This window comes from Oncorhynchus clarkii, chromosome 17 (genome assembly GCF_045791955.1).
Source record: "Oncorhynchus clarkii lewisi isolate Uvic-CL-2024 chromosome 17, UVic_Ocla_1.0, whole genome shotgun sequence".
NCBI classification, from domain to species: domain Eukaryota; kingdom Metazoa; phylum Chordata; class Actinopteri; order Salmoniformes; family Salmonidae; genus Oncorhynchus; species Oncorhynchus clarkii.
The window spans coordinates 49,425,943-49,448,476 of NC_092163.1; the positions used below are offsets into that span (position 1 = coordinate 49,425,943).

At 43.1% G+C, this 22,534-nt stretch overlaps 14 non-coding genes and 17 pseudogenes across 14 annotated transcripts; all 31 read left to right on the forward strand.

The window, feature by feature from the left end:
* Window positions 1–342: 342 nt before the first annotated feature.
* Window positions 343–484, forward strand: LOC139371616 (U4 spliceosomal RNA). Its single transcript, XR_011627302.1, has one exon. It is a non-coding gene; the product is annotated as a U4 spliceosomal RNA (small nuclear RNA).
* A 591-nt stretch (window positions 485–1,075) lies between these two features.
* On the forward strand, window positions 1,076–1,197 carry LOC139371591 (U4 spliceosomal RNA; annotated as a pseudogene).
* Window positions 1,198–1,613: 416 nt separating this feature from the next.
* LOC139371577 (U4 spliceosomal RNA) lies at window positions 1,614–1,750 on the forward strand. Its single transcript, XR_011627296.1, has one exon. It is a non-coding gene; the product is annotated as a U4 spliceosomal RNA (small nuclear RNA).
* Window positions 1,751–2,151: 401 nt separating this feature from the next.
* On the forward strand, window positions 2,152–2,293 carry LOC139371545 (U4 spliceosomal RNA). The gene has a single exon (XR_011627288.1). It is a non-coding gene; the product is annotated as a U4 spliceosomal RNA (small nuclear RNA).
* Window positions 2,294–2,880: 587 nt separating this feature from the next.
* Window positions 2,881–3,002, forward strand: LOC139371593 (U4 spliceosomal RNA; annotated as a pseudogene).
* Window positions 3,003–3,418: 416 nt separating this feature from the next.
* LOC139371566 (U4 spliceosomal RNA) lies at window positions 3,419–3,540 on the forward strand (annotated as a pseudogene).
* Window positions 3,541–3,956: 416 nt separating this feature from the next.
* On the forward strand, window positions 3,957–4,098 carry LOC139371538 (U4 spliceosomal RNA). The gene has a single exon (XR_011627281.1). It is a non-coding gene; the product is annotated as a U4 spliceosomal RNA (small nuclear RNA).
* A 589-nt stretch (window positions 4,099–4,687) lies between these two features.
* On the forward strand, window positions 4,688–4,809 carry LOC139371594 (U4 spliceosomal RNA; annotated as a pseudogene).
* Window positions 4,810–5,225: 416 nt separating this feature from the next.
* LOC139371567 (U4 spliceosomal RNA) lies at window positions 5,226–5,347 on the forward strand (annotated as a pseudogene).
* Window positions 5,348–5,763: 416 nt separating this feature from the next.
* Window positions 5,764–5,885, forward strand: LOC139371568 (U4 spliceosomal RNA; annotated as a pseudogene).
* Window positions 5,886–6,302: 417 nt separating this feature from the next.
* LOC139371530 (U4 spliceosomal RNA) lies at window positions 6,303–6,444 on the forward strand. Its single transcript, XR_011627274.1, has one exon. It is a non-coding gene; the product is annotated as a U4 spliceosomal RNA (small nuclear RNA).
* A 591-nt stretch (window positions 6,445–7,035) lies between these two features.
* Window positions 7,036–7,157, forward strand: LOC139371595 (U4 spliceosomal RNA; annotated as a pseudogene).
* A 416-nt stretch (window positions 7,158–7,573) lies between these two features.
* Window positions 7,574–7,695, forward strand: LOC139371597 (U4 spliceosomal RNA; annotated as a pseudogene).
* Window positions 7,696–8,111: 416 nt separating this feature from the next.
* Window positions 8,112–8,233, forward strand: LOC139371598 (U4 spliceosomal RNA; annotated as a pseudogene).
* Window positions 8,234–8,649: 416 nt separating this feature from the next.
* On the forward strand, window positions 8,650–8,771 carry LOC139371570 (U4 spliceosomal RNA; annotated as a pseudogene).
* A 416-nt stretch (window positions 8,772–9,187) lies between these two features.
* Window positions 9,188–9,309, forward strand: LOC139371550 (U4 spliceosomal RNA; annotated as a pseudogene).
* A 416-nt stretch (window positions 9,310–9,725) lies between these two features.
* LOC139371571 (U4 spliceosomal RNA) lies at window positions 9,726–9,847 on the forward strand (annotated as a pseudogene).
* Window positions 9,848–10,266: 419 nt separating this feature from the next.
* LOC139371572 (U4 spliceosomal RNA) lies at window positions 10,267–10,388 on the forward strand (annotated as a pseudogene).
* Window positions 10,389–10,804: 416 nt separating this feature from the next.
* On the forward strand, window positions 10,805–10,941 carry LOC139371578 (U4 spliceosomal RNA). The gene has a single exon (XR_011627297.1). It is a non-coding gene; the product is annotated as a U4 spliceosomal RNA (small nuclear RNA).
* Window positions 10,942–11,342: 401 nt separating this feature from the next.
* Window positions 11,343–11,484, forward strand: LOC139371505 (U4 spliceosomal RNA). Its single transcript, XR_011627251.1, has one exon. It is a non-coding gene; the product is annotated as a U4 spliceosomal RNA (small nuclear RNA).
* A 593-nt stretch (window positions 11,485–12,077) lies between these two features.
* LOC139371599 (U4 spliceosomal RNA) lies at window positions 12,078–12,199 on the forward strand (annotated as a pseudogene).
* A 416-nt stretch (window positions 12,200–12,615) lies between these two features.
* Window positions 12,616–12,737, forward strand: LOC139371573 (U4 spliceosomal RNA; annotated as a pseudogene).
* A 416-nt stretch (window positions 12,738–13,153) lies between these two features.
* Window positions 13,154–13,275, forward strand: LOC139371551 (U4 spliceosomal RNA; annotated as a pseudogene).
* Window positions 13,276–13,691: 416 nt separating this feature from the next.
* Window positions 13,692–13,828, forward strand: LOC139371579 (U4 spliceosomal RNA). Its single transcript, XR_011627298.1, has one exon. It is a non-coding gene; the product is annotated as a U4 spliceosomal RNA (small nuclear RNA).
* A 401-nt stretch (window positions 13,829–14,229) lies between these two features.
* On the forward strand, window positions 14,230–14,371 carry LOC139371627 (U4 spliceosomal RNA). Its single transcript, XR_011627311.1, has one exon. It is a non-coding gene; the product is annotated as a U4 spliceosomal RNA (small nuclear RNA).
* A 1,472-nt stretch (window positions 14,372–15,843) lies between these two features.
* On the forward strand, window positions 15,844–15,965 carry LOC139371600 (U4 spliceosomal RNA; annotated as a pseudogene).
* A 416-nt stretch (window positions 15,966–16,381) lies between these two features.
* On the forward strand, window positions 16,382–16,523 carry LOC139371536 (U4 spliceosomal RNA). The gene has a single exon (XR_011627279.1). It is a non-coding gene; the product is annotated as a U4 spliceosomal RNA (small nuclear RNA).
* A 2,046-nt stretch (window positions 16,524–18,569) lies between these two features.
* LOC139371639 (U4 spliceosomal RNA) lies at window positions 18,570–18,711 on the forward strand. The gene has a single exon (XR_011627322.1). It is a non-coding gene; the product is annotated as a U4 spliceosomal RNA (small nuclear RNA).
* A 1,131-nt stretch (window positions 18,712–19,842) lies between these two features.
* Window positions 19,843–19,984, forward strand: LOC139371651 (U4 spliceosomal RNA). The gene has a single exon (XR_011627333.1). It is a non-coding gene; the product is annotated as a U4 spliceosomal RNA (small nuclear RNA).
* Window positions 19,985–21,115: 1,131 nt separating this feature from the next.
* LOC139371663 (U4 spliceosomal RNA) lies at window positions 21,116–21,257 on the forward strand. The gene has a single exon (XR_011627344.1). It is a non-coding gene; the product is annotated as a U4 spliceosomal RNA (small nuclear RNA).
* Window positions 21,258–22,388: 1,131 nt separating this feature from the next.
* On the forward strand, window positions 22,389–22,530 carry LOC139371674 (U4 spliceosomal RNA). Its single transcript, XR_011627355.1, has one exon. It is a non-coding gene; the product is annotated as a U4 spliceosomal RNA (small nuclear RNA).
* Window positions 22,531–22,534: the final 4 nt, after the last annotated feature.

Here is a 22,534-nt window from a genome sequence, read left to right on the forward strand (position 1 = left end):
GCAAGAAGTAAGGTACCCTTAGCCACGTTATACACTTCCACTAGAGGCAGCGGTTGCAAGGTTGAGTTGAAAAGGTTTTGGGTTTGCGACCCATTGCAGCTGAGCCAGTGGTGCAGATTACCCAAAATGCTTTGCTCTCGATATTGTTTTTTTTACTACTGGAAAAAGGTAACATCTATTGAATAAGTACCCCACCTTGCCATGAATGACATGTCATCAAGAATCCATCAAAGTGGTAGGTAGGGGCGAACTGCTAGACATTGCAATGTTAAAACACAATATTACCGTTAAAGGAGAAGCTGTGCAAAACACTGTAAACAGTTTGAGTAGCTGTAATATAACATTCTTTCGCAGAGGCGATATCATAGCCTATGAAGTCCATCTGAGGCGTGATTATTGCTGGTTGAAAACTTAACCCAATACCCCGCTTGGGATGACTTGAAATATAGTCAGCCTTGGCAATTTTTGATAGTCTCATGTGAGACTGCTATACATGTGAAAGAGAAGATAGTGACAAGACCAAACATGGGCTGCATCCAACTCATTTATTCTATAACCTTTTTGATGCTTCAGCTGACAGTTGAACATTATCTTGCAACTAGGTAGAAACAGAAAAAAGGTGTCAGTAGTATATGCTGTGTCAGAAGTAGGGTTCGGGAGAATGAACTCAGCAACAGCGGGTTTGGGCCCACAAATTCAGCTTTGCCCCCACACTGCCTCGAATTGTTGCAAGTAGTATGTTACCCAAAGCCACTTGACCCACTTTGTCTTGCCTCCTCTAGAGGCAGCTATGGCAAGATTTACATGAAAAGGTTTTGGGTTCGTCCCCCATTGCAGCTGAGCCAGCGGTGCTGATTACCCAAAGTGCTTTGCTCTCGATATTGGTTTTGTCCAGGAAAAAAGGGAACATCTATTGAACAAGTACCCCACCTTGCCATTAATTACATGTAATCGAGAATCCACCAGTGTTAGGTAGGGGGCGAACTGCTAGACATACCAATGTAACAAAAAATAATACAGTTTGCCGAGAAGCTGTGCGAGATACTGCAAGCAGTTTGAATAGCAGATTTCTGATATTCTATCGCAGTGGCATTATCATAGCCTATGAGGTCCATCCGAGGAGTGGTTATTGTTGGGTGACAACTTAACCCAAAACTTTACATTGGAACGACATGAAATATAGTCAGAAGTAGTCTTGGGGAGAATAGGTTCAGCAACAGGTGGTATTGGTCCACAATTCCAGTTTTGCCCCCACACTGCCTCTAATTCTTGCAAGAAGTAAGGTACCCTTAGCCACGTTATACACTTCCACTAGAGGCAGCAGTGGCAAGGTTGAGTTGAAAAGGTTTTGGGTTTGCGACCCATTGCAGCTGAGCCAGTGGTGCAGATTACCCAAAATGCTTTGCTCTCGATATTGTTTTTTTTACTACTGGAAAAAGGTAACATCTATTGAATAAGTACCCCACCTTGCCATGAATGACATGTCATCAAGAATCCACCAAAGTGGTAGGTAGGGGGCGAACTGCTAGACATACCAATGTAACAAAAAATAATACAGTTTGCCGAGAAGCTGTGCGAGATACTGCAAGCAGTTTGAATAGCAGATTTCTGATATTCTATCGCAGTGGCATTATCATAGCCTATGAGGTCCATCCGAGGAGTGGTTATTGTTGGGTGACAACTTAACCCAAAACTTTACATTGGAACAACATGAAATATAGTCAGAAATAGTCTTGGGGAGAATAGGTTCAGCAACAGGTGGTATTGGTCCACAATTCCAGTTTTGCCCCCACACTGCCTCTAATTCTTGCAAGAAGTAAGGTACCCTTAGCCACGTTATACACTTCCACTAGAGGCAGCAATGGCAAGGTTGAGTTGAAAAGGTTTTGGGTTTGCGACCCATTGCAGCTGAGCCAGTGGTGCAGATTACCCAAAATGCTTTGCTCTCGATATTGTTTTTTTTACTACTGGAAAAAGGTAACATCTATTGAATAAGTACCCCACCTTGCCATGAATGACATGTCATCAAGAATCCATCAAAGTGGTAGGTAGGGGCGAACTGCTAGACATTGCAATGTTAAAACACAATATTACCGTTAAAGGAGAAGCTGTGCAAAACACTGTAAACAGTTTGAGTAGCTGTAATATATCATTCTTTCGCAGAGGTGATATCATAGCCTATGAAGTCCATCTGAGGCGTGATTATTGCTGGTTGAACACTTAACACAATACCCCGCTTGGGATGACTTAAAATATAGTCAGCCTTGGCAATTTTTGATAGTCTCATGTGAGACTGCTATACATGTGAAAGAGAAGATAGTGACAAGACCAAACATGGGCTGCATCCAACTCATTTATTCTATAACCTTTTTGATGCTTCAGCTGACAGTTGAACATTATCTTGCAACTAGGTAGAAACAGAAAAAAGGTGTCAGTAGTATATGCTGTGTCAGAAGTAGGGTTCGGGAGAATGAACTCAGCAACAGCGGGTTTGGGCCCACAATTTCAGCTTTGCCCCCACACTGCCTCGAAATGTTGCAAGTAGTATGTTACCCAAAGCCACTTGACCCACTCTTGCCTCCTCTAGAGGCAGCTATGGCAAGATTTACATGAAAAGGTTTTGGGTTCGTCCCCCATTGCAGCTGAGCCAGTGGTGCTGATTACCCAAAGTGCTTTGCTCTCGATATTGGTTTTGTCCAGGAAAAAAGGGAACATCTATTGAACAAGTACCCCACCTTGCCATTAATTACATGTAATCGAGAATCCACCAGTGTTAGGTAGGGGGCGAACTGCTAGACATACCAATGTAACAAAAAATAATACAGTTTGCCGAGAAGCTGTGCGAGATACTGCAAGCAGTTTGAATAGCAGATTTCTGATATTCTATCGCAGTGGCATTATCATAGCCTATGAGGTCCATCCGAGGAGTGGTTATTGTTGGGTGACAACTTAACCCAAAACTTTACATTGGAACGACATGAAATATAGTCAGAAGTAGTCTTGGGGAGAATAGGTTCAGCAACAGGTGGTATTGGTCCACAATTCCAGTTTTGCCCCCACACTGCCTCTAATTCTTGCAAGAAGTAAGGTACCCTTAGCCACGTTATACACTTCCACTAGAGGCAGCGGTGGCAAGGTTGAGTTGAAAAGGTTTTGGGTTTGCGACCCATTGCAGCTGAGCCAGTGGTGCAGATTACCCAAAATGCTTTGCTCTCGATATTGTTTTTTTTACTACTGGAAAAAGGTAACATCTATTGAATAAGTACCCCACCTTGCCATGAATGACATGTCATCAAGAATCCACCAAAGTGGTAGGTAGGGGGCGAACTGCTAGACATACCAATGTAACAAAAAATAATACAGTTTGCCGAGAAGCTGTGCGAGATACTGCAAGCAGTTTGAATAGCAGATTTCTGATATTCTATCGCAGTGGCATTATCATAGCCTATGAGGTCCATCCGAGGAGTGGTTATTGTTGGGTGACAACTTAACCCAAAACTTTACATTGGAACAACATGAAATATAGTCAGAAGTAGTCTTGGGGAGAATAGGTTCAGCAACAGGTGGTATTGGTCCACAATTCCAGTTTTGCCCCCACACTGCCTCTAATTCTTGCAAGAAGTAAGGTACCCTTAGCCACGTTATACACTTCCACTAGAGGCAGCGGTGGCAAGGTTGAGTTGAAAAGGTTTTGGGTTTGCGACCCATTGCAGCTGAGCCAGTGGTGCAGATTACCCAAAATGCTTTGCTCTCGATATTGTTTTTTTTACTACTGGAAAAAGGTAACATCTATTGAATAAGTACCCCACCTTGCCATGAATGACATGTCATCAAGAATCCATCAAAGTGGTAGGTAGGGGCGAACTGCTAGACATTGCAATGTTAAAACACAATATTACCGTTAAAGGAGAAGCTGTGCAAAACACTGTAAACAGTTTGAGTAGCTGTAATATATCATTCTTTCGCAGAGGCGGTATCATAGCCTATGAAGTCCATCTGAGGTGTGATTATTGCTGGTTGAAAACTTAACCCAATACCCCGCTTGGGATGACTTGAAATATAGTCAGCCTTGGCAATTTTTGATAGTCTCATGTGAGACTGCTATACATGTGAAAGAGAAGATAGTGACAAGACCAAACATGGGCTGCATCCAACTCATTTATTCTATAACCTTTTTGATGCTTCAGCTGACAGTTGAACATTATCTTGCAACTAGGTAGAAACAGAAAAAAGGTGTCAGTAGTATATGCTGTGTCAGAAGTAGGGTTCGGGAGAATGAACTCAGCAACAGCGGGTTTGGGCCCACAATTTCAGCTTTGCCCCACACTGCCTCGAATTGTTGCAAGTAGTATGTTACCCAAAGCCACTTGACCCACTTTGTCTTGCCTCCTCTAGAGGCAGCTATGGCAAGATTTACATGAAAAGGTTTGGGTTCGTCCCCCATTGCAGCTGAGCCAGTGGTGCTGATTACCCAAAGTGCTTTGCTCTCGATATTGGTTTTGTCCAGGAAAAAAGGGAACATCTATTGAACAAGTACCCCACCTTGCCATTAATTACATGTAATCGAGAATCCACCAGTGTTAGGTAGGGGGCGAACTGCTAGACATACCAATGTAACAAAAAATAATACAGTTTGCCGAGAAGCTGTGCGAGATACTGCAAGCAGTTTGAATAGCAGATTTCTGATATTCTATCGCAGTGGCATTATCATAGCCTATGAGGTCCATCCGAGGAGTGGTTATTGTTGGGTGACAACTTAACCCAAAACTTTACATTGGAACGACATGAAATATAGTCAGAAGTAGTCTTGGGGAGAATAGGTTCAGCAACAGGTGGTATTGGTCCACAATTCCAGTTTTGCCCCCACACTGCCTCTAATTCTTGCAAGAAGTAAGGTACCCTTAGCCACGTTATACACTTCCACTAGAGGCAGCGGTGGCAAGGTTGAGTTGAAAAGGTTTTGGGTTTGCGACCCATTGCAGCTGAGCCAGTGGTGCAGATTACCCAAAATGCTTTGCTCTCGATATTGTTTTTTTTACTACTGGAAAAAGGTAACATCTATTGAATAAGTACCCCACCTTGCCATGAATGACATGTCATCAAGAATCCACCAAAGTGGTAGGTAGGGGGCGAACTGCTAGACATACCAATGTAACAAAAAATAATACAGTTTGCCGAGAAGCTGTGCGAGATACTGCAAGCAGTTTGAATAGCAGATTTCTGATATTCTATCGCAGTGGCATTATCATAGCCTATGAGGTCCATCCGAGGAGTGGTTATTGTTGGGTGACAACTTAACCCAAAACTTTACATTGGAACAACATGAAATATAGTCAGAAGTAGTCTTGGGGAGAATAGGTTCAGCAACAGGTGGTATTGGTCCACAATTCCAGTTTTGCCCCCACACTGCCTCTAATTCTTGCAAGAAGTAAGGTACCCTTAGCCACGTTATACACTTCCACTAGAGGCAGCGGTGGCAAGGTTGAGTTGAAAAGGTTTTGGGTTTGCGACCCATTGCAGCTGAGCCAGTGGTGCAGATTACCCAAAATGCTTTGCTCTCGATATTGTTTTTTTTACTACTGGAAAAAGGTAACATCTATTGAATAAGTACCCCACCTTGCCATGAATGACATGTCATCAAGAATCCACCAAAGTGGTAGGTAGGGGGCGAACTGCTAGACATACCAATGTAACAAAAAATAATACAGTTTGCCGAGAAGCTGTGCGAGATACTGCAAGCAGTTTGAATAGCAGATTTCTGATATTCTATCGCAGTGGCATTATCATAGCCTATGAGGTCCATCCGAGGAGTGGTTATTGTTGGGTGACAACTTAACCCAAAACTTTACATTGGAACAACATGAAATATAGTCAGAAGTAGTCTTGGGGAGAATAGGTTCAGCAACAGGTGGTATTGGTCCACAATTCCAGTTTTGCCCCCACACTGCCTCTAAATTCTTGCAAGAAGTAAGGTACCCTTAGCCACGTTATACACTTCCACTAGAGGCAGCGGTGGCAAGGTTGAGTTGAAAAGGTTTTGGGTTTGCGACCCATTGCAGCTGAGCCAGTGGTGCAGATTACCCAAAATGCTTTGCTCTCGATATTGTTTTTTTTACTACTGGAAAAAGGTAACATCTATTGAATAAGTACCCCACCTTGCCATGAATGACATGTCATCAAGAATCCATCAAAGTGGTAGGTAGGGGCGAACTGCTAGACATTGCAATGTTAAAACACAATATTACCGTTAAAGGAGAAGCTGTGCAAAACACTGTAAACAGTTTGAGTAGCTGTAATATATCATTCTTTCGCGGAGGCGATATCATAGCCTATGAAGTCCATCTGAGGCGTGATTATTGCTGGTTGAAAACTTAACCCAATACCCCGCTTGGGATGACTTGAAATATAGTCAGCCTTGGCAATTTTTGATAGTCTCATGTGAGACTGCTATACATGTGAAAGAGAAGATAGTGACAAGACCAAACATGGGCTGCATCCAACTCATTTATTCTATAACCTTTTTGATGCTTCAGCTGACAGTTGAACATTATCTTGCAACTAGGTAGAAACAGAAAAAAGGTGTCAGTAGTATATGCTGTGTCAGAAGTAGGGTTCGGGAGAATGAACTCAGCAACAGCGGGTTTGGGCCCACAATTTCAGCTTTGCCCCCACACTGCCTCGAAATGTTGCAAGTAGTATGTTACCCAAAGCCACTTGACCCACTTTGTCTTGCCTCCTCTAGAGGCAGCTATGGCAAGATTTACATGAAAAGGTTTTGGGTTCGTCCCCCATTGCAGCTGAGCCAGTGGTGCTGATTACCCAAAGTGCTTTGCTCTCGATATTGGTTTTGTCCAGGAAAAAAGGGAACATCTATTGAACAAGTACCCCACCTTGCCATTAATTACATGTAATCGAGAATCCACCAGTGTTAGGTAGGGGGCGAACTGCTAGACATACCAATGTAACAAAAAATAATACAGTTTGCCGAGAAGCTGTGCGAGATACTGCAAGCAGTTTGAATAGCAGATTTCTGATATTCTATCGCAGTGGCATTATCATAGCCTATGAGGTCCATCCGAGGAGTGGTTATTGTTGGGTGACAACTTAACCCAAAACTTTACATTGGAACGACATGAAATATAGTCAGAAGTAGTCTTGGGGAGAATAGGTTCAGCAACAGGTGGTATTGGTCCACAATTCCAGTTTTGCCCCCACACTGCCTCTAATTCTTGCAAGAAGTAAGGTACCCTTAGCCACGTTATACACTTCCACTAGAGGCAGCGGTGGCAAGGTTGAGTTGAAAAGGTTTTGGGTTTGCGACCCATTGCAGCTGAGCCAGTGGTGCAGATTACCCAAAATGCTTTGCTCTCGATATTGTTTTTTTTACTACTGGAAAAAGGTAACATCTATTGAATAAGTACCCCACCTTGCCATGAATGACATGTCATCAAGAATCCACCAAAGTGGTAGGTAGGGGGCGAACTGCTAGACATACCAATGTAACAAAAAATAATACAGTTTGCCGAGAAGCTGTGCGAGATACTGCAAGCAGTTTGAATAGCAGATTTCTGATATTCTATCGCAGTGGCATTATCATAGCCTATGAGGTCCATCCGAGGAGTGGTTATTGTTGGGTGACAACTTAACCCAAAACTTTACATTGGAACGACATGAAATATAGTCAGAAGTAGTCTTGGGGAGAATAGGTTCAGCAACAGGTGGTATTGGTCCACAATTCCAGTTTTGCCCCCACACTGCCTCTAATTCTTGCAAGAAGTAAGGTACCCTTAGCCACGTTATACACTTCCACTAGAGGCAGCGGTGGCAAGGTTGAGTTGAAAAGGTTTTGGGTTTGCGACCCATTGCAGCTGAGCCAGTGGTGCAGATTACCCAAAATGCTTTGCTCTCGATATTGTTTTTTTTACTACTGGAAAAAGGTAACATCTATTGAATAAGTACCCCACCTTGCCATGAATGACATGTCATCAAGAATCCACCAAAGTGGTAGGTAGGGGGCGAACTGCTAGACATACCAATGTAACAAAAAATAATACAGTTTGCCGAGAAGCTGTGCGAGATACTGCAAGCAGTTTGAATAGCAGATTTCTGATATTCTATCGCAGTGGCATTATCATAGCCTATGAGGTCCATCCGAGGAGTGGTTATTGTTGGGTGACAACTTAACCCAAAACTTTACATTGGAACGACATGAAATATAGTCAGAAGTAGTCTTGGGGAGAATAGGTTCAGCAACAGGTGGTATTGGTCCACAATTCCAGTTTTGCCCCCACACTGCCTCTAATTCTTGCAAGAAGTAAGGTACCCTTAGCCACGTTATACACTTCCACTAGAGGCAGCGGTGGCAAGGTTGAGTTGAAAAGGTTTTGGGTTTGCGACCCATTGCAGCTGAGCCAGTGGTGCAGATTACCCAAAATGCTTTGCTCTCGATATTGTTTTTTTTACTACTGGAAAAAGGTAACATCTATTGAATAAGTACCCCACCTTGCCATGAATGACATGTCATCAAGAATCCACCAAAGTGGTAGGTAGGGGGCGAACTGCTAGACATACCAATGTAACAAAAAATAATACAGTTTGCCGAGAAGCTGTGCGAGATACTGCAAGCAGTTTGAATAGCAGATTTCTGATATTCTATCGCAGTGGCATTATCATAGCCTATGAGGTCCATCCGAGGAGTGGTTATTGTTGGGTGACAACTTAACCCAAAACTTTACATTGGAACAACATGAAATATAGTCAGAAGTAGTCTTGGGGAGAATAGGTTCAGCAACAGGTGGTATTGGTCCACAATTCCAGTTTTGCCCCCACACTGCCTCTAATTCTTGCAAGAAGTAAGGTACCCTTAGCCACGTTATACACTTCCACTAGAGGCAGCGGTGGCAAGGTTGAGTTGAAAAGGTTTTGGGTTTGCGACCCATTGCAGCTGAGCCAGTGGTGCAGATTACCCAAAATGCTTTGCTCTCGATATTGTTTTTTTTACTACTGGAAAAAGGTAACATCTATTGAATAAGTACCCCACCTTGCCATGAATGACATGTCATCAAGAATCCACCAAAGTGGTAGGTAGGGGGCGAACTGCTAGACATACCAATGTCACAAAAAATAATACAGTTTGCCGAGAAGCTGTGCGAGATACTGCAAGCAGTTTGAATAGCAGATTTCTGATATTCTATCGCAGTGGCATTATCATAGCCTATGAGGTCCATCCGAGGAGTGGTTATTGTTGGGTGAAAACTTAACCCAAAACTTTACATTGGAACAACATGAAATATAGTCAGAAGTAGTCTTGGGGAGAATAGGTTCAGCAACAGGTGGTATTGGTCCACAATTCCAGTTTTGCCCCCACACTGCCTCTAATTCTTGCAAGAAGTAAGGTACCCTTAGCCACGTTATACACTTCCACTAGAGGCAGCGGTGGCAAGGTTGAGTTGAAAAGGTTTTGGGTTTGCGACCCATTGCAGCTGAGCCAGTGGTGCAGATTACCCAAAATGCTTTGCTCTCGATATTGTTTTTTTTACTACTGGAAAAAGGGAACATCTATTGAATAAGTACCCCACCTTGCCATGAATGACATGTCATCAAGAATCCACCAAAGTGGTAGGTAGGGGGCGAACTGCTAGACATACCAATGTAACAAAAAATAATACAGTTTGCCGAGAAGCTGTGCGAGATACTGCAAGCAGTTTGAATAGCAGATTTCTGATATTCTATCGCAGTGGCATTATCATAGCCTATGAGGTCCATCCGAGGAGTGGTTATTGTTGGGTGACAACTTAACCCAAAACTTTACATTGGAACAACATGAAATATAGTCAGAAGTAGTCTTGGGGAGAATAGGTTCAGCAACAGGTGGTATTGGTCCACAATTCCAGTTTTGCCCCCACACATTGCCTCTAATTCTTGCAAGAAGTAAGGTACCCTTAGCCACGTTATACACTTCCACTAGAGGCAGCGGTGGCAAGGTTGAGATGAAAAGGTTTTGGGTTTGCGACCCATTGCAGCTGAGCCAGTGGTGCAGATTACCCAAAATGCTTTGCTCTCGATATTGTTTTTTTTACTACTGGAAAAAGGGAACATCTATTGAATAAGTACCCCACCTTGCCATGAATGACATGTCATCAAGAATCCACCAAAGTGGTAGGTAAGGGGGCGAACTGCTAGACATACCAATGTAACAAAAAATAATACAGTTTGCCGAGAAGCTGTGCGAGATACTGCAAGCAGTTTGAATAGCAGATTTCTGATATTCTATCGCAGTGGCATTATCATAGCCTATGAGGTCCATCCGAGGAGTGGTTATTGTTGGGTGACAACTTAACCCAAAACTTTACATTGGAACAACATGAAATATAGTCAGAAGTAGTCTTGGGGAGAATAGGTTCAGCAACAGGTGGTATTGGTCCACAATTCCAGTTTTGCCCCCACACTGCCTCTAATTCTTGCAAGAAGTAAGGTACCCTTAGCCACGTTATACACTTCCACTAGAGGCAGCGGTTGCAAGGTTGAGTTGAAAAGGTTTTGGGTTTGCGACCCATTGCAGCTGAGCCAGTGGTGCAGATTACCCAAAATGCTTTGCTCTCGATATTGTTTTTTTTACTACTGGAAAAAGGTAACATCTATTGAATAAGTACCCCACCTTGCCATGAATGACATGTCATCAAGAATCCACCAAAGTGGTAGGTAGGGGGCGAACTGCTAGACATACCAATGTAACAAAAAATAATACAGTTTGCCGAGAAGCTGTGTGAGATACTGCAAGCAGTTTGAATAGCAGATTTCTGATATTCTATCGCAGTGGCATTATCATAGCCTATGAGGTCCATCCGAGGAGTGGTTATTGTTGGGTGACAACTTAACCCAAAACTTTACATTGGAACAACATGAAATATAGTCAGAAATAGTCTTGGGGAGAATAGGTTCAGCAACAGGTGGTATTGGTCCACAATTCCAGTTTTGCCCCCACACTGCCTCTAATTCTTGCAAGAAGTAAGGTACCCTTAGCCACGTTATACACTTCCACTAGAGGCAGCGGTGGCAAGGTTGAGTTGAAAAGGTTTTGGGTTTGCGACCCATTGCAGCTGAGCCAGTGGTGCAGATTACCCAAAATGCTTTGCTCTCGATATTGTTTTTTTTACTACTGGAAAAAGGTAACATCTATTGAATAAGTACCCCACCTTGCCATGAATGACATGTCATCAAGAATCCATCAAAGTGGTAGGTAGGGGCGAACTGCTAGACATTGCAATGTTAAAACACAATATTACCGTTAAAGGAGAAGCTGTGCAAAACACTGTAAACAGTTTGAGTAGCTGTAATATATCATTCTTTCGCAGAGGCGTTATCATAGCCTATGAAGTCCATCTGAGGCGTGATTATTGCTGGTTGAAAACTTAACCCAATACCCCGCTTGGGATGACTTGAAATATAGTCAGCCTTGGCAATTTTTGATAGTCTCATGTGAGACTGCTATACATGTGAAAGAGAAGATAGTGACAAGACCAAACATGGGCTGCATCCAACTCATTTATTCTATAACCTTTTTGATGCTTCAGCTGACAGTTGAACATTATCTTGCAACTAGGTAGAAACAGAAAAAAGGTGTCAGTAGTATATGCTGTGTCAGAAGTAGGGTTCGGGAGAATGAACTCAGCAACAGCGGGTTTGGGCCCACAATTTCAGCTTTGCCCCCACACTGCCTCGAAATGTTGCAAGTAGTATGTTACCCAAAGCCACTTGACCCACTTTGTCTTGCCTCCTCTAGAGGCAGCTATGGCAAGATTTACATGAAAAGGTTTTGGGTTCGTCCCCCATTGCAGCTGAGCCAGTGGTGCTGATTACCCAAAGTGCTTTGCTCTCGATATTGGTTTTGTCCAGGAAAAAAGGGAACATCTATTGAACAAGTACCCCACCTTGCCATTAATTACATGTAATCGAGAATCCACCAGTGTTAGGTAGGGGTTGCGAACTGCTAGACATACCAATGTAACAAAAAATAATACAGTTTGCCGAGAAGCTGTGCGAGATACTGCAAGCAGTTTGAATAGCAGATTTCTGATATTCTATCGCAGTGGCATTATCATAGCCTATGAGGTCCATCCGAGGAGTGGTTATTGTTGGGTGACAACTTAACCCAAAACTTTACATTGGAACGACATGAAATATAGTCAGAAGTAGTCTTGGGGAGAATAGGTTCAGCAACAGGTGGTATTGGTCCACAATTCCAGTTTTGCCCCCACACTGCCTCTAATTCTTGCAAGAAGTAAGGTACCCTTAGCCACGTTATACACTTCCACTAGAGGCAGCGGTGGCAAGGTTGAGTTGAAAAGGTTTTGGGTTTGCGACCCATTGCAGCTGAGCCAGTGGTGCAGATTACCCAAAATGCTTTGCTCTCGATATTGTTTTTTTTACTACTGGAAAAAGGTAACATCTATTGAATAAGTACCCCACCTTGCCATGAATGACATGTCATCAAGAATCCACCAAAGTGGTAGGTAGGGGGCGAACTGCTAGACATACCAATGTAACAAAAAATAATACAGTTTGCCGAGAAGCTGTGCGAGATACTGCAAGCAGTTTGAATAGCAGATTTCTGATATTCTATCGCAGTGGCATTATCATAGCCTATGAGGTCCATCCGAGGAGTGGTTATTGTTGGGTGACAACTTAACCCAAAACTTTACATTGGAACAACATGAAATATAGTCAGAAGTAGTCTTGGGGAGAATAGGTTCAGCAACAGGTGGTATTGGTCCACAATTCCAGTTTTGCCCCCACACTGCCTCTAATTCTTGCAAGAAGTAAGGTACCCTTAGCCACGTTATACACTTCCACTAGAGGCAGCGGTGGCAAGGTTGAGTTGAAAAGGTTTTGGGTTTGCGACCCATTGCAGCTGAGCCAGTGGTGCAGATTACCCAAAATGCTTTGCTCTCGATATTGTTTTTTTTACTACTGGAAAAAGGTAACATCTATTGAATAAGTACCCCACCTTGCCATGAATGACATGTCATCAAGAATCCACCAAAGTGGTAGGTAGGGGGCGAACTGCTAGACATACCAATGTCACAAAAAATAATACAGTTTGCCGAGAAGCTGTGCGAGATACTGCAAGCAGTTTGAATAGCAGATTTCTGATATTCTATCGCAGTGGCATTATCATAGCCTATGAGGTCCATCCGAGGAGTGGTTATTGTTGGGTGAAAACTTAACCCAAAACTTTACATTGGAACAACATGAAATATAGTCAGAAGTAGTCTTGGGGAGAATAGGTTCAGCAACAGGTGGTATTGGTCCACAATTCCAGTTTTGCCCCCACACTGCCTCTAATTCTTGCAAGAAGTAAGGTACCCTTAGCCACGTTATACACTTCCACTAGAGGCAGCGGTGGCAAGGTTGAGTTGAAAAGGTTTTGGGTTTGCGACCCATTGCAGCTGAGCCAGTGGTGCAGATTACCCAAAATGCTTTGCTCTCGATATTGTTTTTTTTACTACTGGAAAAAGGTAACATCTATTGAATAAGTTCCCCACCTTGCCATGAATGACATGTCATCAAGAATCCACCAAAGTGGTAGGTAGGGGGCGAACTGCTAGACATACCAATGTAACAAAAAATAATACAGTTTGCCGAGAAGCTGTGCGAGATACTGCAAGCAGTTTGAATAGCAGATTTCTGATATTCTATCGCAGTGGCATTATCATAGCCTATGAGGTCCATCCGAGGAGTGGTTATTGTTGGGTGACAACTTAACCCAAAACTTTACATTGGAACAACATGAAATATAGTCAGAAATAGTCTTGGGGAGAATAGGTTCAGCAACAGGTGGTATTGGTCCACAATTCCAGTTTTGCCCCCACACTGCCTCTAATTCTTGCAAGAAGTAAGGTACCCTTAGCCACGTTATACACTTCCACTAGAGGCAGCGGTGGCAAGGTTGAGTTGAAAAGGTTTTGGGTTTGCGACCCATTGCAGCTGAGCCAGTGGTGCAGATTACCCAAAATGCTTTGCTCTCGATATTGTTTTTTTTACTACTGGAAAAAGGTAACATCTATTGAATAAGTACCCCACCTTGCCATGAATGACATGTCATCAAGAATCCATCAAAGTGGTAGGTAGGGGCGAACTGCTAGACATTGCAATGTTAAAACACAATATTACCGTTAAAGGAGAAGCTGTGCAAAACACTGTAAACAGTTTGAGTAGCTGTAATATATCATTCTTTCGCAGAGGCGATATCATAGCCTATGAAGTCCATCTGAGGCGTGATTATTGCTGGTTGAAAACTTAACCCAATACCCCGCTTGGGATGACTTGAAATATAGTCAGCCTTGGCAATTTTTGATAGTCTCATGTGAGACTGCTATACATGTGAAAGAGAAGATATTGACAAGACCAAACATGGGCTGCAGCCAACTCAACTATAACCTTTTTGATAATTCAGCTGACAGTTGAACATTATCTTGCAACTAGGTAGAAACAGAAAAAAGGTGTCAGTAGTATATGCTGTGTCAGAAGTAGGGTTCAGGAGAATGAACTCAGCAACAGCGGGTTTGGGCCCACAATTTCAGCTTTGCCCCCACACTGCCTCGAATTGTTGCAAGTAGTATGTTACCCAAAGCCACTTGACCCACTTTGTCTTGACCCCTCTAGAGGCAGCTATGGCAAGATTTACATGAAAAGGTTTTGGGTTCGTCCCCCATTGCAGCTGAGCCAGTGGTGCTGATTACCCAAAGTGCTTTGCTCTCGATATTGGTTTTGTCCAGGAAAAAAGGGAACATCTATTGAACAAGTACCCCACCTTGCCATTAATTACATGTAATCGAGAATCCACCAGTGTTAGGTAGGGGGCGAACTGCTAGACATACCAATGTAACAAAAAATAATACAGTTTGCCGAGAAGCTGTGCGAGATACTGCAAGCAGTTTGAATATTAGATTTCTGATATGCTGTGTCAGAAGTAGGGTTCGGGAGAATGAACTCAGCAACAGCGGGTTTGGGCCCACAATTTCAGCTTTGCCCCCACACTGCCTCGAATTGTTGCAAGTAGTATGTTACCCAAAGCCACTTGACCCACTTTGTCTTGCCTCCTCTAGAGGCAGCTATGGCAAGATTTACATGAAAAGGTTTTGGGTTCGTCCCCCATTGCAGCTGAGCCAGCGGTGCTGATTACCCAAAGTGCTTTGCTCTCGATATTGGTTTTGTCCAGGAAAAAAGGGAACATCTATTGAACAAGTACCCCACCTTGCCATTAATTACATGTAATCGAGAATCCACCAGTGTTAGGTAGGGGGCGAACTGCTAGACATACCAATGTAACAAAAAATAATACAGTTTGCCGAGAAGCTGTGCGAGATACTGCAAGCAGTTTGAATAGCAGATTTCTGATATGCTGTGTCAGAAGTAGGGTTCGGGAGAATGAACTCAGCAACAGTGGGTTTGGGCCCACAATTTCAGCTTTGCCCCCACACTGCCTCGAATTGTTGCAAGTAGTATGTTACCCAAAGCCACTTGACCCACTTTGTCTTGCCTCCTCTAGAGGCAGCTATGGCAAGATTTACATGAAAAGGTTTTGGGTTCGTCCCCCATTGCAGCTGAGCCAGCGGTGCTGATTACCCAAAATGCTTTGCTCTCGATATTGGTTTTGTCCAGGAAAAAAGGGAACATCTATTGAACAAGTACCCCACCTTGCCATTAATTACATGTAATCGAGAATCCACCAGTGTTAGGTAGGGGGCGAACTGCTAGACATACCAATGTAACAAAAAATAATACAGTTTGCCGAGAAGCTGTGCGAGATACTGCAAGCAGTTTGAATAGCAGATTTCTGATATTCTATCGCAGTGGCATTATCATAGCCTATGAGGTCCATCCGAGGAGTGGTTATTGTTGGGTGACAACTTAACCCAAAACTTTACATTGGAACGACATGAAATATAGTCAGAAGTAGTCTTGGGGAGAATAGGTTCAGCAACAGGTGGTATTGGTCCACAATTCCAGTTTTGCCCCCACACTGCCTCTAATTCTTGCAAGAAGTAAGGTACCCTTAGCCACGTTATACACTTCCACTAGAGGCAGCGGTGGCAAGGTTGAGTTGAAAAGGTTTTGGGTTTGCGACCCATTGCAGCTGAGCCAGTGGTGCAGATTACCCAAAATGCTTTGCTCTCGATATTGTTTTTTTTACTACTGGAAAAAGGTAACATCTATTGAATAAGTACCCCACCTTGCCATGAATGACATGTCATCAAGAATCCATCAAAGTGGTAGGTAGGGGCGAACTGCTAGACATTGCAATGTTAAAACACAATATTACCGTTAAAGGAGAAGCTGTGCAAAACACTGTAAACAGTTTGAGTAGCTGTAATATATCATTCTTTCGCAGAGGCGATATCATAGCCTATGAAGTCCATCTGAGGCGTGATTATTGCTGGTTGAAAACTTAACCCAATACCCCGCTTGGGATGGCTTGAAATATAGTCACCCTTGGCAATTTTTGATAGTCTCATGTGAGACTGCTATACATGTGAAAGAGAAGATAGTGACAAGACCAAACATGGGCTGCATCCAACTCATTTATTCTATAACCTTTTTGATGCTTCAGCTGACAGTTGAACATTATCTTGCAACTAGGTAGAAACAGAAAAAAGGTGTCAGTAGTATATGCTGTGTCAGAAGTAGGGTTCGGGAGAATGAACTCAGCAACAGCGGGTTTGGGCCCACAACCTCAGGAGGCTGAAGAAATTCGGCTTGTCACCAAAAGCACTCACAAACTTCTACAGATGCACAATCGAGAGCATCCTGGCGGGCTGTATCACCGCCTGGTATGGGAACTGCACCACCCTCAACCGTAAGGCTCTCCAGAGGGTAGTGAGGTCTGCACAACGCATCACCGGGGGCAAACTACCTGCCCTCCAGGACACCTACACCACCCGATGTCACAGGAAGGCCATAAAGATCATCAAGGACATCAACCACCCGAGCCACTGCCTGTTCACCCCGCTATCATCCAGAAGGCGAGGTCAGTACAGGTGCATCAAAGCTGGGACCGAGAGACTGAAAAACAGCTTCTATCTCAAGGCCATCAGACTGTTAAACAGCCACCACTAACACTGAGTGGCTGCTGCCAACACACTGACACTGACTCAACTCCAGCCACTTTAATAATGGGAATTGATGGGAAATGATGTAAATATATCACTAGCCACTTTAAACAATGCTACCTTATATAAATGTTACTTACCCTACATTATTCATCTCATATGCATACGTATATACTGTACTCTATATCATCGACGGTATCCTTATGTAATACATGTATCACTAGCCACTTTATACTATACTATGCCACTTTGTTTACATACTCATCTCATTTGTACATACTGTACCCGATACCATCTACTGTATCTTGCCTATGCTGCTCTGTACCATCACTCATTCATATATCCTTATGTACATATTCTTTATCCCCTTACACTGTGTACAAGACAGTAGTTTTGGAATTGTTAGTTAGATTACTTGTTATTACTGCATTGTCGGAACTAGAAGCACAAGCATTTCGCTACACTCGCATTAACATCTGCTAACCATGTGTATGTGACAAATAAAATTTGATTTGATTTGATTTGATTTGATTTGAATTTCAGCTTTGCCCCCACACTGCCTCGAATTGTTGCAAGTAGTATGTTACCCAAAGCCACTTGACCCACTTTGTCTTGCCTCCTCTAGAGGCAGCTATGGCAAGATTTACATGAAAAGGTTTTGGGTTCGTCCCCCATTGCAGCTGAGCCAGTGGTGCTGATTACCCAAAGTGCTTTGCTCTCGATATTGGTTTTGTCCAGGAAAAAAGGGAACATCTATTGAACAAGTACCCCACCTTGCCGTTAATTACATGTAATCGAGAATCCACCAGTGTTAGGTAGGGGGCGAACTGCTAGACATACCAATGTAACAAAAAATAATACAGTTTGCCGAGAAGCTGTGCGAGATACTGCAAGCAGTTTGAATAGCAGATTTCTGATATTCTATCGCAGTGGCATTATCATAGCCTACGAGGTCCATCCGAGGAGTGGTTATTGTTGGGTGACAACTTAACCCAAAACTTTACATTGGAACGACATGAAATATAGTCAGAAGTAGTCTTGGGGAGAATAGGTTCAGCAACAGTTGGTATTGGTCCACAATTCCAGTTTTGCCCCCACACTGCCTCTAATTCTTGCAAGAAGTAAGGTACCCTTAGCCACGTCATACACTTCCACTAGAGGCAGCGGTGGCAAGGTTGAGTTGAAAAGGTTTTGGGTTTGCGACCCATTGCAGCTGAGCCAGTGGTGCAGATTACCCAAAATGCTTTGCTCTCGATATTGTTTTTTTTACTACTGGAAAAAGGTAACATCTATTGAATAAGTACCCCACCTTGCCATGAATGACATGTCATCAAGAATCCACCAAAGTGGTAGGTAGGGGGCGAACTGCTAAGAAAATTCAAATTTAAAACACAATATTACCGTTAAAGGAGAAGCTGTGCAAAACACTGTAAACAGTTTGAGTAGCTGTAATATATCATTCTTTCGCAGAGGCGATATCATAGCCTATGAAGTCCATCTGAGGCGTGATTATTGCTGGTTGAAAACTTAACCCAATACCCCGCTTGGGATGACTTGAAATATAGTCAGCCTTGGCAATTTTTGATAGTCTCATGTGAGACTGCTATACATGTGAAAGAGAAGATAATGACTAGACCAAACATGGGCTGCATCCAACTCATTTATTCTATAACCTTTTTGATGCTTCAGCTGACAGTTGAACATTATCTTGCAACTAGGTAGAAACAGAAAAACGGTGTCAGTAGTATATGCTGTGTCAGAAGTAGGGTTCGGGAGAATGAACTCAGCAACAGCGGGTTTGGGCCCACAATTTCAGCTTTGCCCCCACACTGCCTCGAATTGTTACAAGTAGTATGTTACCCAAAGCCACTTGACCCACTTTGTCTTGCCTCCTCTAGAGGCAGCTATGGCAAGATTTACATGAAAAGGTTTTGGGTTCGTCCCCCATTGCAGCTGAGCCAGTGGTGCTGATTACCCAAAGTGCTTTGCTCTCGATATTGGTTTTGTCCAGGAAAAAAGGGAACATCTATTGAACAAGTACCCCACCTTGCCGTTTATTACATGTAATCGAGAATCCACCAGTGTTAGGTAGGGGGCGAACTGCTAGACATACCAATGTAACAAAAAATAATACAGTTTCCCGAGAAGCTGTGCGAGATACTGCAAGCAGTTTGAATAGCAGATTTCTAATATTCTATCGCAGTGGCATTATCATAGCCTACGAGGTCCATCCGAGGATTGGTTATTGTTGGGTGACAACTTAACCCAAAACTTTACATTGGAACGACATGAAATATAGTCAGAAGTAGTCTTGGGGAGAATAGGTTCAGCAACAGGTGGTATTGGTCCACAATTCCAGTTTTGCCCCCACACTGCCTCTAATTCTTGCAAGAAGTAAGGTACCCTTAGCCACGTTATACACTTCCACTAGAGGCAGCGGTGGCAAGGTTGAGTTGAAAAGGTTTTGGGTTTGCGACCCATTGCAGCTGAGCCAGTGGTGCAGATTACCCAAAATGCTTTGCTCTCGATATTGTTTTTTTTACTACTGGAAAAAGGTAACATCTATTGAATAAGTACCCCACCTTGCCATGAATGACATGTCATCAAGAATCCACCAAAGTGGTAGGTAGGGGGCGAACTGCTAAGAAAATTCAAATTTAAAACACAATATTACCGTTAAAGGAGAAGCTGTGCAAAACACTGTAAACAGTTTGAGTAGCTGTAATATATCATTCTTTCGCAGAGGCGATATCATAGCCTATGAAGTCCATCTGAGGCGTGATTATTGCTGGTTGAAAACTTAACCCAATACCCCGCTTGGGATGACTTGAAATATAGTCAGCCTTGGCAATTTTTGATAGTCTCATGTGAGACTGCTATACATGTGAAAGAGAAGATAATGACTAGACCAAACATGGGCTGCATCCAACTCATTTATTCTATAACCTTTTTGATGCTTCAGCTGACAGTTGAACATTATCTTGCAACTAGGCAGAAACAGAAAAACGATGTCAGTAGTATATGCTGTGTCAGAAGTAGGGTTCGGGAGAATGAACTCAGCAACAGCGGGTTTGGGCCCACAATTTCAGCTTTGCCCCCACACTGCCTCGAATTGTTGCAGGTAGTATGTTACCCAAAGCCACTTGACCCACTTTGTCTTGCCTCCTCTAGAGGCAGCTATGGCAAGATTTACATGAAAAGGTTTTGGGTTCGTCCCCCATTGCAGCTGAGCCAGTGGTGCTGATTACCCAAAGTGCTTTGCTCTCGATATTGGTTTTGTCCAGGAAAAAAGGGAACATCTATTGAACAAGTACCCCACCTTGCCGTTAATTACATGTAATCGAGAATCCACCAGTGTTAGGTAGGGGGCGAACTGCTAGACATACCAATGTAACAAAAAATAATACAGTTTCCCGAGAAGCTGTGCGAGATACTGCAAGCAGTTTGAATAGCAGATTTCTGATATTCTATCGCAGTGGCATTATCATAGCCTACGAGGTCCATCCGAGGATTGGTTATTGTTGGGTGACAACTTAACCCAAAACTTTACATTGGAACGACATGAAATATAGTCAGAAGTAGTCTTGGGGAGAATAGGTTCAGCAACAGGTGGTATTGGTCCACAATTCCAGTTTTGCCCCCACACTGCCTCTAATTCTTGCAAGAAGTAAGGTACCCTTAGCCACGTTATACACTTCCACTAGAGGCAGCGGTGGCAAGGTTGAGTTGAAAAGGTTTTGGGTTTGCGACCCATTGCAGCTGAGCCAGTGGTGCAGATTACCCAAAATGCTTTGCTCTCGATATTGTTTTTTTTACTACTGGAAAAAGGTAACATCTATTGAATAAGTACCCCACCTTGCCATGAATGACATGTCATCAAGAATCCACCAAAGTGGTAGGTAGGGGGCGAACTGCTAAGAAAATTCAAATTTAAAACACAATATTACCGTTAAAGGAGAAGCTGTGCAAAACACTGTAAACAGTTTGAGTAGCTGTAATATATCATTCTTTCGCAGAGGCGATATCATAGCCTATGAAGTCCATCTGAGGCGTGATTATTGCTGGTTGAAAACTTAACCCAATACCCCGCTTGGGATGACTTGAAATATAGTCAGCCTTGGCAATTTTTGATAGTCTCATGTGAGACTGCTATACATGTGAAAGAGAAGATAATGACTAGACCAAACATGGGCTGCATCCAACTCATTTATTCTATAACCTTTTTGATGCTTCAGCTGACAGTTGAACATTATCTTGCAACTAGGTAGAAACAGAAAAACGGTGTCAGTAGTATATGCTGTGTCAGAAGTAGGGTTCGGGAGAATGAACTCAGCAACAGCGGGTTTGGGCCCACAATTTCAGCTTTGCCCCCACACTGCCTCGAATTGTTGCAAGTAGTATGTTACCCAAAGCCACTTGACCCACTTTGTCTTGCCTCCTCTAGAGGCAGCTATGGCAAGATTTACATGAAAAGGTTTTGGGTTCGTCCCCCATTGCAGCTGAGCCAGTGGTGCTGATTACCCAAAGTGCTTTGCTCTCGATATTGGTTTTGTCCAGGAAAAAAGGGAACATCTATTGAACAAGTACCCAACCTTGCCGTTAATTACATGTAATCGAGAATCCACCAGTGTTAGGTAGGGGGCGAACTGCTAGACATACCAATGTAACAAAAAATAATACAGTTTCCCGAGAAGCTGTGCGAGATACTGCAAGCAGTTTGAATAGCAGATTTCTAATATTCTATCGCAGTGGCATTATCATAGCCTACGAGGTCCATCCGAGGATTGGTTATTGTTGGGTGACAACTTAACCCAAAACTTTACATTGGAACGACATGAAATATAGTCAGAAGTAGTCTTGGGGAGAATAGGTTCAGCAACAGGTGGTATTGGTCCACAATTCCAGTTTTGCCCCCACACTGCCTCTAATTCTTGCAAGAAGTAAGGTACCCTTAGCCACGTTATACACTTCCACTAGAGGCAGCGGTGGCAAGGTTGAGTTGAAAAGGTTTTGGGTTTGCGACCCATTGCAGCTGAGCCAGTGGTGCAGATTACCCAAAATGCTTTGCTCTCGATATTGTTTTTTTTACTACTGGAAAAAGGTAACATCTATTGAATAAGTACCCCACCTTGCCATGAATGACATGTCATCAAGAATCCACCAAAGTGGTAGGTAGGGGGCGAACTGCTAAGAAAATTCAAATTTAAAACACAATATTACCGTTAAAGGAGAAGCTGTGCAAAACACTGTAAACAGTTTGAGTAGCTGTAATATATCATTCTTTCGCAGAGGCGATATCATAGCCTATGAAGTCCATCTGAGGCGTGATTATTGCTGGTTGAAAACTTAACCCAATACCCCGCTTGGGATGACTTGAAATATAGTCAGCCTTGGCAATTTTTGATAGTCTCATGTGAGACTGC